The sequence below is a fragment of the Canis lupus genome, chromosome 33 (assembly GCF_011100685.1).
Source record: "Canis lupus familiaris isolate Mischka breed German Shepherd chromosome 33, alternate assembly UU_Cfam_GSD_1.0, whole genome shotgun sequence".
Lineage (NCBI taxonomy): Eukaryota > Metazoa > Chordata > Mammalia > Carnivora > Canidae > Canis > Canis lupus.
This window is the reverse complement of record NC_049254.1, coordinates 3,405,442-3,419,533: the sequence shown is the minus strand read 5'-3', so window position 1 is coordinate 3,419,533 and position 14,092 is coordinate 3,405,442.

The following is a 14,092-nucleotide window of genomic DNA, read 5'->3' as shown; positions in this document are numbered from 1 at the left end:
TCCGTTTTCCTAGTTTTTTTTTTTTTTCTTTTTCTGCTGCGTTGTCTTGGCATCTTACACAGTAGCTATAAGTATATATAATATTACAGTATACTGCTTTATTCTGTTTTACATACAAATCAAAGTTTGCCAAATTAAGATTCAGAATCTATGGAATAAACTTCTTAATTTATTTTTTATTTATAAAAATAAATGTTCATGATTTGCTAAATTAGCTTTCTTTATTGGAAATAGTTTTGTGGCATCAGAAAAAATCTCCTTTGAGTTTGGTGTCTTCTTAGGAAAGTGAAAGAAGTAGAGAAGGGGCTTTCTGCTATATTTTTCAAAAATTCTTCACCTTACCATTTTTAGGCCTCTAACCTGAAATACATTCTTCTTTGTGAAGTTTGTAACAATTATTTAGATGGTTGATGATCCACATACCATTTCTTTATTGGGGCCACCAAGCATGTTTGTAGTATTTCACCACTAAAGGAGACTCAGTGTTAACTTAGGTGTGGCTTTTTCACTTTGAGATAACATGGCACATTGGGGAGATACATGACATATCATCTTCTACATATAAGTTACTCATAAATCGAGAACATTTTTTTATGATTGATTTTGAAACTTAATCTTGGAATTTATCAGACTCAAACATAGCAAGACCTGCCACGTAAAAATAAATCGCACGTTTTAGATGTAATTAGAAATAACACCTGATAGGAATCACTTCTGCTATGGATGTTTTGAAATAGTTACTGTATTTTAATTATGACATTTGCTGGGGCAGCCCAGGTGGCTCAGCGGTTTAGCACCGCCTTCAGCCCGGGGCCTGATCCTGGAGACCTGGATCCAGTCCCACGTTGGGCTCCCTGCATGGAGCCTGCTTCTCCCTCTGCCTGTGTCTCTGCTTCTGTGTGTGTGTGTCTCTCATGAATAAATAAATAAAAATATTTTTTAAAAAATATGACATTTGTATGCTCTAAGTAAATAAATATCTAAATTTTCTCAGCATTGAAACATATACCTTCCAGGAAAGCATCTGTCACTGTCATTGCATCTTGCTTTTATACAATTTAAGGTCAATCAGTTTTGATAACTTACAGAGAAGATTGATAACCCCTAATCTTTGTTAAGCTTCTTTATTAAAGACCATCAAGATTTAATTTTTTTTTAATCTTACCACTTGGTAGATAAATGGCTTACAAGTCCCTTCTTTTCTAACTTTTCTAATTAATCTGAATGTCATTTGGGAGGGCAGGGAATAGGAGGGCTTTTTTTTTTTTTTTTTAAAGTCTTGCAAGCTAACTCTTATAAATATGTTTTTTATCAATGTCAACTCCCAGATAATGCCATCTGTGCTAATCCCTAGCCCTCTCTACCGTAGTGCTCTAAGTTGTCTTTCGCTTTGATTTATCAGACAGCTGACCCTGGCCTAACCCTGTCAGCTTTAGTTCAGAGGAACTCTCACAAAAGATAGGCCTCTGATCTGACAAATTGATTGGCTGCAAGGAACAGTTTAACTGGAAAAGGATCTCCCTAACAAGTGATAAAGCCCTTTTATTCCCAGCTTATAGCTTTGGGTATGTGGGCAGAATTTACAAAATGTCCCACAGAAGAAGGAAATGTGAGTAATCTGGAAAGCTGAATATAGAGGGAAGCGATAAAAGGCCCGCAGCTTCTGGTTAATGACAGTTCTGAGAATATCAGCGACTATATTTTATTTGAAAGCCTTTAAGTGGAGGTTAATGGAAAATGATCATCCTCATTAGAAAACAAATATGAAAATTCTCTTAGTGTTTCAAAGCTAACCTAGCAGGAGCATGATGATTAGGTGCAGGGATAATAGATGCCAAGCCATAGAAAAGCTATTGATCAGATTAAGGAACAGGTTGACGCAATACCCTTTGTCTGATGAAGCTGTTCAGTAACGTCTGCTCCTGGCACTTTGATTCTTGTCACATAATTTTGCTACTAGCAATCACAACTCCAGTACATTTTTATCCAAAAGGTTTAAGGCCACATTTCCATTTCCAAGTAGAATTAAAACATTTTTTTAAATTTTAATTCAGAAAAATATTTTAAAAACCAATATAAAATCCAAAAGATTTATCCTTTAAAGTACTTGGCTATTTTAATTATACCATGCTGTAAATTAGAGTTATTTCCACACCTTCTTTTTTATTTTATTTTATTTTATTTATTTTATTTTATTATTTTATTTTATTTTATTTTATTTTAATTTTAAGATTTATTTACGTATGTTAGAGCAAAAGAGCAGGGGGGAGGGACAGGGGAGCGGGAGAGAGTCCTAAGCAGACTCCACGCCCCACGAGGGCCTCAATCTCAGGACCCTGAGATCACGACTTGAGCAGCAACCAGGACTTGAGCACCTAGCCCACTGCGCCCCCCGGGTGCCCCTCCACCTTCCTTTTCTTGACAATTTCTCTTTTGTTTTCCTTCACCTTCATTCTTTTTTTCCCCTCTCAATGCACTTTTCCATTTTTTTCTGTCCTCCTACCTCATGAAGGGTATGTCCTAAACGAATGGCAGTCGGTAGCCCTTTTGTTCGTAATGGCCTATCTCTTCTTCATGAGTAGGCCCAAACCAGAGCCAGATCAAGGATGGAGAAACTGATGATGTCTTTTGATTGGAACAGCTGTAGCCCTGATTCGACATTGAGAGGCAACAGATTTTAGGTCGCCAGTCCAACCTCCTGTCCGGAATGGGGACATGAGGCCTGGGCAAGGAAAGCCATCCTGATGTCAGGTCATCAAGAAATTATTGGTAATGGTAACCTCAGAGTTGAGAGTCTAGTTAGGCAGCAGCAAAAGTTCCATGAAAAATGCTACCACCATCCTAGCAGCCATCCTAAGACTGGCATGACTTGTATTTCCACGATAGCTGGGCTTCATTGATTTCTTTTTTATTCTGATTCGGGCCTCTGGCCTTCCTGGCAATCGTGTTAGCTACACGATAGCTTTTTATTTCATTCTTTTCATTTTTTATTTTTTATTTTTTATTTTTTGCTTTTTATTTCATTCTATTTCTGCCAAAGTTATCCAGAGTTAGACTTGCTTTATTTGCAGATGCCTAATCAGATGTTTTTGGATGAGGGAAATAAAGGCTAAGTTGACAGACCCACATTTTAAGGTTAGGTGATCGGGATGATGTGGGAGACTTTCCAATACAAGTCCAATAATTGGAAAGAAAAATACGATCCTTTCAAGGACTATTTTAATCTAATTTCTGAGCCGTTTAGGAAATATGATACACAGATGGACCCAGACGGTATGATACTAAGTGAAATAAGCCAGGCAGAGAAAAACAACACATAATTCCACTTACATGCAGAATTAAAGAAAAACAAAAAACAAAGCAAAAGAACCAATAAGCCAAATAGAAACAGATTCATAAATACAGAGAACAAACTGGTGGTTGCCAGAGGCTAAGGGGTTGGAGGGATGCGTGAAACAGGTGAAGGGGATTACGAGGAACACACTTCTAGTTATATAATAAATAAGACACAGAGATGAAAAGTATAGCCTAGGGAATATAGTATTGATAATTATTAATATTATTGAAATAACTATATGGTGAGAGGTGGTAACTACGCTCAGTGTGATGAGCGCCGGGTAGTGTGTAGAATTGTTGAATCACTATGTTGTATACCTGAAACATAACACTATATACCAATTACATTTTAGTAAAAAAAAAATACTATAAAAAAACAATAAAAAATAAACTCTTTACATAATATCTAGCATACTCTTGCATAGAGTAATTTTTCAATAAGTTTTTGAAAGTTTGGTAATAACCACCATACAAAACTGCTTATCCTTTTCAAATCAGACATAGGGTTCAGAATCAGAAAAACTGACTGGGACACTTTCAAACCATACTTTATATAAAATATTCAAACAAATTTTTGATACTCATTGAATTATGAGTACTCATTATAACTCATTTAGTTTTTAAAAATATTTTATATTTCATTTTGATATTTGATATCCCTCTAATTAATTTTTTTAAGATTTTATTTATTTATTCATGAAACCTACAGAAAGGGAGGCAGAGACACAGGCAGAGGGAGAAGCAGGCTCCCTGCAGGGAGCCTCGATGTGGGACTCGATCCCAGGACCCCAGGGTCACTCCCTGAGCTGAAGACACGCTCAACCACTGAACCACCCAGGCATCCCTCTAATTGTTTTTTAATACATATATATCACTTTTTAGAAATTACCTAATATTTATAACTTTATTTTCAGGTTTCCTAAATAAATTGCTACTTCCAGGAAAGCTGATAGTGTAATAATGTGCACCTTTCATAATTTTTAAAATTTTAATTACCTTATATCCTGTCAGTCATAATGTGTCCTTGTTTAGTGTAACGTTGTTTATTGGTTTAGCAAAGAAGACAAAAAAAGTATGATAAAAATAAAGCAGACAAAAGGACAATAATCTCGATACAACTCAGAATGTTTTAGTAACATTTAGCATTTTGAAATATTATGTATAAGAAAACAAGAAAATGAAAATACAACATGTCTAATAGAATATGACCCTTGAACATACTTTGTGTGCAGAAACTAAGGTTCATTTTGTCTTTTCCTTTGTAATATTAAATGGAATTTATGTCCAATTTCAGAGTTTGAGGAGTAGTGAGAAGAATAAATGTGTAGACCAACAAACTGAGATAGTAAATCAGGAGTGTTTGCATTGCAGGAGTCCTTGTCCAGTAAACATTTCTACTTGGTGTGGATGGAAATTGCGCCAACTACATCATCATTTTTGGTTAGACTATATCCCACATCGCAGTCTTATATGTAGTAAGATACAGAGTATATCTAGATTTAGTAAGAAAGTCTAAAACTATTTACTCATTAATAAACTTTTACTTTAGAAAAAGCTTCTGTACCTCAATCATTATGATAGTAGTTTGGGCTACAAAACCCGAATAGTATTTTATTAATTTTGAAAACACTGTGGTATATATTTATAGGAGGATGCAGTGATTCTATTTAATGGAAAATTGAGTGATCAATTTTTTTAAAAAGTAACTATTAACTAACTAATTTGAAAGCACAAAAGTTAAAAAAACAACCTGGACACTGATTCTTAAAGGTATACTCTTTTTTCTTTTTTCTTTTTTTTTTTTTTTTTTTTTTTCCAGTTATTCCTGGGATGCCTGGGTGGCTCAGTGGTTGAGCATCTGCTTTCAGCCCAGGGCATGATCCTGGGGTCCTGGAATCGAATCCTGCATCGGGCTCCCCACAGGGGGCCTACTTCTCCCTCTGCCTGTGTCTCTGCCTCTCTCTCTCTCTCATGAATAAATAAAATCTTTTAAAAATTTAAAAAAAAATTATTCTTAAACGTAAATTCTTTTCTTTCTTTCTTCTTCTTCTTCTTCTTCTTCTTCTTCTTCTTCTTCTTCTTCTTTTTTTTTAAGATTTATTTATTTATGATAGTCACACAGAGAGAGAGAGAGAGGCAGAGACACAGGAGGAGGGAGAAGCAGGCTCCATGCACCGGGAGCCCGACGTGGGATTCGATCCCGGGACTCCAGGATCGCGCCCTCGGCCAAAGGCAGGTGCACTAAACCTGCTGAGCCACCCAGGGATCCCCTTAAAGGTAAAATTTTTAAACATACTTTGCATCCAACTAATTTTTTAAAGAACTAAAATTTTCATATACTTCATTAAAGTCTATATTTCAGAAGCTACGTATTTGTTATGTTTCTATCTGATGTTAGTGCTAAAATATACGATGTTGAATCATTCAGTCTAGCTAGTTTTGATCCACATGGTTTTCAAGCCAGTTCGGTTATTTTCAGCACAGCATGAAAGAGTTTTCATTTTAATTCAAGCCATTTGTTTCATGTAATGTCAATGTGTATACATGACAGCGTTAGCAAAGATTTTGTCAAATATGCTATGATATACAATGAAGAGAAAGAAAGTACGAAATTATATTATCTGTTTTTGAGTTAATCATCCTATGTAAGAAAGACTTTTGCAGTCATACCTCCTAAACATTTTAAAATGTGGGCAGCCCGGGTGGCTCAGCAGTTTAGCACCACCTTCAACCTAAGGCCCAGGATCGAGTCCCACATTGGGCTCCCTGTATGGAGCCTGCTTCTCCCTCTGCCTCTCTTTCTTGTCTCATGAAAAAATAAATAAAACGTTAAACACACACACACACACACACACACACACACACACATTTTAAAATGTAGCTGCTTCCAAAAACCTCACACAGGTTTAATTATATTTTCTTACACTGCTACCAATTGGAGTGAGTTTATAAGGAAATAGCATTTATTCCTACAGTTCTTAATTATATTTCAGGTATGCACATAAGAATACATCCCATTGTATAACAGATTATAGGACCAATTATTTATAATGGTGCTGTTAAAATCTATACATTGGTTCCCTCTACCTAAAATCAGTCTTGGATTATATGTATCACTAGTTTCACATTTCACCAAAGGGGAAAACACAAATAGCTCTGCTATCCACAGTTTTGCCCATGAAATGTTTCCTAACAAGCATTGCCATGTCAAATATAAGTGCATGGGCTTTAGAAGATTAGTCAAACTGCTTTACTATTTACCTGTGAAAATTGAGGTCTTGGGATTCACATAACTAAATGAATTCCCTTACAAAGTGTTTCTCTGAGTTGCTAAATCATGAGTAAATGGTCCTTTACAGAAACAAAAAGAAGCATTGTCTTAACATACAGCATGTAATTCCTAAGCTTCTAACAATAGTGGCTTAAAATGCATGGATTTATGTAAAAATAGACTCATAATAATACTTTGTCAACCATTTTCCTTTTCTTTATCTATGGGTCAGAAAGTGCTTTACTTTCTACTTTATTTTAAATATTGTTGTAACAGTGAGAGGGAGATATGATTATTATTTTTTACAAATGGAAAAACTGGAAGCAGGTTTCAGGTGTTTGGTAATGTTTGAAATCATTTTTGACAGATGATTTTTAAAAGGAACAGCAACTACTGTAAGAGTAAACTAGTATCTGAATAGCCATTGAGGACTTGGGTAAGATCCTCCATAGGGAAGCACAGACATATTATAATAATTTTCATATATAGTCCAATATACTTTACAGATAAAACTCAAACCAATACACATGTTCTCAAAATCTTATAAAGGTAATAAAATGAAACACCAGATATTAAAAATATTTTTTAAATTATTGGTCCAAGTTCCTTTGACGTATATCTGATTATTTTAGATCTAATTAACCTACTGACATATAGAAAAATTATCATGGCTAGTTTTGTTTGAAAGTCAGCGATAGTACATTTTTTTATTTTCTGGTATACTCATGTAAATAGTTTCTAAAATTTATTTTAATAAATAAATGCACAAATTAAAGAGGAGTAATAACAACCAACACCATAGAAATATAATTATAAGAGAATATTGTGAAAAACTATATGCTGGCAAATTGGGACAACCTGAAAGAAATGGATAAATCTCTATATAAATTACCAAAACTGAAACAGGAAGAAAAGGAAAACTTGAACGGACTAATAACCAGCAGAGAAACTAAATCAGTGTTCAAAAAACTCTTTAACATATGAAAGTCCAAGCTCTCACGCAGGACTTCTACCAAACATGTAAGGAAGAGTTAATACTTCTTCTCCATCTCTTCCAAAAAATAGAAATGGAAGGAAAACTTCCCAATTTACTTTAATAAATTCTACTTCCTGGTAAAATGTTTACCAATAATATAGCTGAAGTTGGCCTTCTGAAGTCATCAGATATTTGTTTCCTATAAAACACAAGTATGAATCTCTTCTATTCTTGAAAATCTCTAGGAAATGAGAATTGCATACTATTATAAATAAACGGATACAGATTTGTGAAGAATTTTACTTTTAATCAAAACACAAAAGGATGGGACTTACTGTTCTGATGTGATATCTCAGTCATGAGGTTGACTTCATATAAATTGTTTGCTAATAAATCAAGCAACCTTAATTTTCCTGTCATTGCAACTCAAGAAGCGCAAAGAGTCACCCTCTAAGAAAAGAAAATACTCAAAATCACTGCATGACTAGTTCTCTCTTGGGCAACACAATGCTCAACAAATGCTGGACACTAGGCTGTCATGGGAACAAAATGGAGTAGGGGAAAAGCATAGTTAAAAGGCAGAGACAGTTGTAAAGTTCAACACCTTTAAGTTTCCCAAAGGTAAGAATGTGACTTGCTGTCATAAGGAATAACATGGTTGGGAGCACAGCTTGCTCCTCTAAAATGGCATCAACGAGGAATCAATAACAGACAACACCAAAAAAAGAAAAAAAAAAATCTGGCTTTCTCACCAGTTATACAAAGTCCACTGACTTTACATATATAATCACAAACAATTTTTTTTTGCCCATTCATTCTTAGCTATAATCCTTTAATGGAATTATGATAAAATCACAGAGCACATACATACGTATTTAATTCTTTCAAAAAAGAATTTTTTCTGCAAAAAAAAAAAAAAAGAAAACCAACTACAACGTATATTCACTATTGTTGCAAAGTCATTTTCCCTTTATCATTGATCAAGTTATCTTACATTTTGTAATATTGGTACCACATCGTACTAAGACACCTTGGTCAGGTGATTCAAGTGTTAACTCCACTTTCCAGATTTCTGAACTGGGAGAAATGAATGAAAGGCTTCAAACTTAATTTTTTTTTATTTGTTAAAAGAGGATAGTAATGGCATGAAACAAGGGTGAAAGATGGAGTGGAATTTAGTAGCATGCTTCTAGGAAATAATGAACAATGTGTAAGTAGTGGCTATAGTCACTAATATTTCTTTTATCTTAATTTATGTGGAAAACATGCATACACAAATGCAAACTATTTTATGTACCCTCTTCACATTCTCCTAGTCACTCTTCTACTTTATTTCCCCAGTGGTATTAAGAATAGAGTGCATCCACCGTATTTTCTTTATTGATATATAACTCCGTAGAGTAATATACATAAATATATACCACCTATATATATATATATATATATATCAGATTTTTGGTCTTATACTTTTACAAAAGTAAGAATGTGTTATTTACATAGTGCTACTTTTTTCTTTTTCTTTTTTTCTTATTTTTACTAAAAAATAACTTCTGTACATTCCCCTAGGTCATCTGAGATAACTCTTTTATGTTAATGACTGCATAATATTTTCTGGAATATATATAATTGAGTCGATTCTTCGTTAAAGGTTGAACATTCACTTGGTTTTTAGATTTTTTTTACTCTTCATAAAATTATATACTAAAATATTTAAATTTTAATAATTTATGCATAAAAGCACAATTATGAGGAAAACAAACCAGGTTTAGAATTTCTATGTTGAAATACACATGGTTATTTAGTTTTAACTGATGCTCCCAGATTGGAGATTATGCTACAATATAAGCTCCACAAGGAGCTCTGTTGTTCAACAGTATATCCCAAGTGTACAGAAGAGTATATGGAATTTTCTGTTATTGTTCAGCAGTGTGTTCAGAAGAGTGCCAACATCTATTATGTTCAAACATATCTCTTGAATAAATAAACAAAAAGAGCATAATACTTCATATTTCTATGACCAATGTGCTAGTGTCTTTTTGTCCCATCTCTACCAGTAGTTTTTATAATTTTTCTGTATAGTAAAAAAATTATGAATCTTTTTATGAATCATGAATTCATAAAAATTATGAATTAAGAGGTATGAAGTTTACCTTATTGTATTTATCTTACATTTTCCTAATGTATTTTAGCATCTCCCCATTTTCTTTTGTCATTTGATTGCTATGCTGTGAATTATGAATTAGAATGCAATTTTACTTCTATTTTTTATAAGTTTTCTTCTCAATTTGTAAGAAATCTAGTGTTACTATAGAGAGAGATGATTCTTGATCTCCTATCAGCCTTATAAATATATATTTTAAATCTACCATTGCGCATTGACTTTGCAAATAAATATTTTATTATTTGTTTTTGTATATTTGTGTTAGTTAACTTAAACCACTAAACCCTTATAATAAATGCCTACTTGGGGTGCTCATCCTTTGCTTGGTGCTATTTGAATTATTTGCCTTGGAAATTGACTCTAGCCTCTGATAGAAAACACAAGCCCTCATCACTAGAATACAACTGAAAATTCCAATTATTTTCTTTCCCCTGGATTCTGCTTATCTAGCTAGAAGTTGCCTTGTACATCTCTAAACAATTTCATCATTCATTGTTAAATGAGTTATTAATATACTTACTTGAGTCTTAATGTGCCCTCATGTATTTCCTCCCAAGATTAAGTGGTATTGTTTTTATTTGTCTTCATGTCTTTATTTAAATTTTCTTATGCAAATAGTTATTGTTAGCTTTAGTTTGTCAGTGGGAAAATTACTTAGATTGTGTAAAATTTAGACCTGTGGAGATCATTTAGATTTGAATGGTATAATTTAATTAAATAAATACAAATGTGAGGGGAAAATTTGCATGACAAAATATTCTTTTTTTATCATTTATAACTTGATTCTAGATTCATTTTTATAGCATTAACTATTTAAGAAAAGGATATATGTAAATCACCATCTAGAAAATTAACTTTTAAATGTAAAAATTTTAAAGAATTTGTGTAACTAAAGTGTGTATGAATTTAAATGTGCTTGTGTATGTATGTGTGTATACACATATCTGAACACATACGTATCTGTATATATACACCCACCTTCAATTTTGATGGTGTCTAGTAGCGGTGATAATAAAGAATTTGAAATAATCGGGAATAATTAGCCCATTTTTTCCTTGTAGTTTCCTTTCATTTCATTTCATTTTTTCCTTGTAGTTTCCTTTCATTTCATTTCCTTTCAGTTCCTGCTATTTGTGTTTGTTTCAGATATACTAAATTGACTGGGTTAAGTTTCTTCTTCTTCTTTTTCTTTTTTTTTTTTTTTGACATTCTTTGGATCACTGTATGTTATAATTACTCATAAAAAGAAATAGTTGATATCAGAAGAGGTGAAAACAAATAGTAAAATTAATATTTTAAAAATTGAATGGTATCATCATTGGAAATAAATGTTATAGGATTCATAGTGTACACAGATGTTACTGTAATCATAAATCACAGTAGCTTTATATACCTAAATCCTGTGTCCTCAAAATATCTAGTTGTCCTTTATTTTAATTATATTTTGATAGTCTAACCACAGAAGTGAATACATATAGCCTGAGACTTCTAAGATAGATTTATTACATAAATATTTTTTGAAAATAAGCACTGTGTGGTACAAACTTCCAGTTATAAAATAAAATAGATCAGCCATGGAGACAAAAAGTACAGAACAGAGTATATATATATATATATATATATATATATATATATATATATATATTTTAAGATTTTATTTATTTATTCATGACAGACACAGAGAGAGAGAGAGAGAGAGAGAGAGAGAGAGAGGCAGAGACACAGGCAGAGGGAGAAGCAGGCTCCATGCAGGGAGCTTGACCTGGGACTCGATCCCCAGTCTCTAGGATCACATCCCGGGTTGAAGGCGGCGCCAAACCGGGGCCATCAGGGCTGCCCTATATATATTATTCTTGACTATAATATTATATATTATATATTAATATTGTATATAGTCAAGAATACTGTGATAATTTTGTACAATGTTTAATGGTGCCACACTTATTGTGGGGAGCATTGACTAATGCATAGAATTGCCAAATCACTGTGCCATACATCTGAAACTGCACAAAAGTTTAACCGTTTAACAATAAAAGGATGAAGAAAGAAAGAGAAAAAGATAAGAGAGAGGGAGAGAGGAAGGGATGGAGGAAGGAAGAAAATAAGCACTGTGGTAAATTTGCAGGAAATAATTGATGACCAAGACCTACATAAATGACCAGGAAGCATAAAACCTAGAGGACTGGGCAAGCATCAAAAATGTGTTTTATAGGGCAGCCCGGGTGGCCCAGCGGTTTAGCTCTGCCTTCAGGCTGGGATGTGATCCTAGAGACTGGAGATCGAGTCCCAGGTCAGGCTCCCTGCATGGAGCCTGCTTCTCCCTCTGCCTGTGTCTCTGCCTCTCTCTGTGTGTGTCTCTCATGAATAAATAAATAAAATCTTGAAAAAAAAATGTGTTTTATAATATGAAAAAGGTGATGGAAGAGGTAAATATTGCCACCATACCACGCAGAAGAGAGACCATACTTCGTGTGCAGGTAATCAGGAAACTCCCTACAGAGAAGTCAGAAATACAACCCGTGTAGGAGTTGACTAGGCTTCCTTCTGTCTCCCTTTCAACAGGCAGCAGCTAGTAAAAACCAATAATAAAGATAGAAATATCTGATAAACTGAAACAATAGGATGAACGTGAGTAGCATAACTGAAGGAAAAGTGCAAAGAAGCGAAAGGAATTCTTGTTAGCTCAAATGGTAAACTGAGCAAAGGGTATGGAGGCATTTTGATTTTATTGTTACAGCAGGAGATATCCTTTATGGAACAGATATGATCAGATTTGTATCAATCATAGCTCTTGGGCAACAGTGCAGAGAATGGATTAGGATCGATAGGAGTGGAATGTCTACTGTGAAAGATAAAGAAAGCATGTCATGCTTTTCATAAACATCTCTCTCTCTCTCTCTCTCTCTCTCTCTCCTCTCTCTCTATATGATGATATATAGCTTATTGTTACGTGTAAGGAAAAACGTAGGTGCCAAAATGTACATCATCTTCAAATTATACAAAAAATTATTTTCTTAATATGCTCCCGTTCCAGATTTTTTAAAGCAGGCAGCTTTTGGTTGAAACATAGAAAAGTCAGCCTTCCAATTAGATTTGATTTTATCCTAATTTCAAGGTTATGATTAATCCGTTAACTATCACTCATGCCGAACAGCAGTCAACAGATATAAGGCAGAAAAATCGTGTCAAATACATTAGGTCCCAAATTCCACAGAGTTTTCTAAATGCTACAGTTATTTTCTCAAAGACACTTTGACACTTTGACATTTTGACAAATTTGTGGGATGATCTTTATTTCTCTTGAAAAACAAAATGCATTTCACTCTAATCACTGATCATTTTCCTCCAGCTGTTGATCAGTTCTGTTTGAGTAACTGCAGTTACCGGATTCAGAGTCACACACTCTTTTTCTTTGAATTTTATTTTTACATCTCTGTAGCCAAAATATGGAATGTTTAGAATTACCTTAGCAAGTATTCTTCATAATTAAATTAAATTTAGGGGTTCTGGGTGACTCAGTCGGTTAAGTACCCGACTCTTGATTTCGGCTCACGTTGTGATCTCAGGACTCTGAGATTGAGGCCATGTCCTGAACTTGACTCTCTCTCTCTCTCTCCCCCTCTGTACGTCCCCTCCCCTCTCTTTCTCTCTCTCTCTCATATAAACAAATAAATGAATTTAATCTAATTAACTAAATGTAGTCAATCGTGCTGTAAATTCTTTTAACAGTCCCCAAATGCATTGTCTTTTTAAGCAGTTACATCGTAGGCAACACAGACGTCAGCTATGCTGCGCTTACTTAGTAGTGAAGCTACCCATATTTCAATCGAATGGTTGTGTTATGTGTCCTAAACTAAGATTGTTGCTCTTCATAATTGTGATAAAAAATGCATAACATTGTTTTACAATGTTTTATGTATAAGCAATATTTATAAAATGCTTTTTTCCTGACCAGTATCCTATTGCACGTTACTGAAATGAACAAATTGTACAACACAATTTGGTTGTGGTTCTTACGTATATTATTTTAGGTTTACTACTTACCTTCTTCATTAGGAAAATGGAGCCTTGCATAGTGTTCTCTTCACTTACACAGTTCAATAGGGTCATCAGTGTTCTTGTTTTCATGTGGTTTTGTTTCCTCTTGTGTGTGAGTTGTTTATCTCTCTGGTGCCATCCTTGACAATTTGTTCTTTAATAGTCTACAGTAATTTCATACCCTGGGGTGGATTTTAGTCTCTTTTGCACTATTGCAGACAGAAAATATCATTTTCCTGTTAACACCTATTCACAACTTATGAGCTATGCACCATTATACATAACTCATATTATCTAAATTAGAACATGA